The following is a 994-nucleotide window of genomic DNA, read 5'->3' as shown; positions in this document are numbered from 1 at the left end:
AAGGAGTAGGGCGCCAGTCTCATATGTCAGAGGTGCAGAGGTGGTGGGTTCAAACCTGGACTGGGCCAAAAACTGCAAAAAAAAAAAAAAAAAAAAGAATTGGATTGTTGGGCAATGCCTGTGGCACAGTGGGTAGGGCACTGGCCCCATATACCGCAGGTGGTGGGTTCAAACCCACCCTGGCCGAACTGCAACAGAAAAATAGCTGGGGATCGTGGCGGGCGCCTGTAGTCCCAGTTACTTGGGAGGCTGAGGCAAGAGACTTGCCTAAGCCCAGGAGTTGAAGGTTGCTGTGAGCTGTGACGCCACGGCATTCTACCCAGGGCGATATAGTGAGACTCTGTCTCAAAAAAAAAAAAAAAAATTGGATTGTCTCCTTTTGAGTTTTAAGAGTTCTTATATAGTCTACAAATTCTTGGATGATTATCAGATATTGTATCCCAGTCTGGGTTGCCTTTTCATGTTCACAGTCATGCTTTTGGGGAGAGAAAAAGGTTAAAATTTTGATGAAGTCCAATGTATTGATTTTTAAAAATAGTTTCTTCTTTCTGTGCTGTATTTAAGAAAACTTTGTCATACCCAAAGTCATGAAGATATTTGAAGTTTTATAGTTTTAGCTCTTTCATTAAAGACTATTGTCCGTATTATATTAATCTTTGCATATGGTTCAAGATAAAAGTTTGAAGTTCCTTTAAGTTTTTACATATAATTGTCCAGCTGTCTAGCACCATTTGTTGAAAAGGTGGTCCTTTCCCCATTTAGCTGCCTTGGCACCTTTGCAAAAATCAATTGACCATATATGTATAAGTCCATTTATGCATTCTCTTCTGTCCTATTGATTTATTTTGCCTATCTCTATACTATACTGTCTTCATTACTATAGCTTTTTTTTTTTTTATGAGACAGACTCTCATTATGTCACCCTCGGTAGAGTCCTGTGGCGTCACAGCTCACAGCAACCTCCAGCTCTTGGGCTTAGGCGATTCTCTTGCCT

This window comes from Otolemur garnettii, unplaced genomic scaffold (assembly GCF_000181295.1).
Source record: "Otolemur garnettii isolate 467f Iridium unplaced genomic scaffold, OtoGar3 scaffold00220, whole genome shotgun sequence".
Taxonomy (NCBI): domain Eukaryota; kingdom Metazoa; phylum Chordata; class Mammalia; order Primates; family Galagidae; genus Otolemur; species Otolemur garnettii.
Note: the sequence above shows the minus strand (reverse complement) of the source record.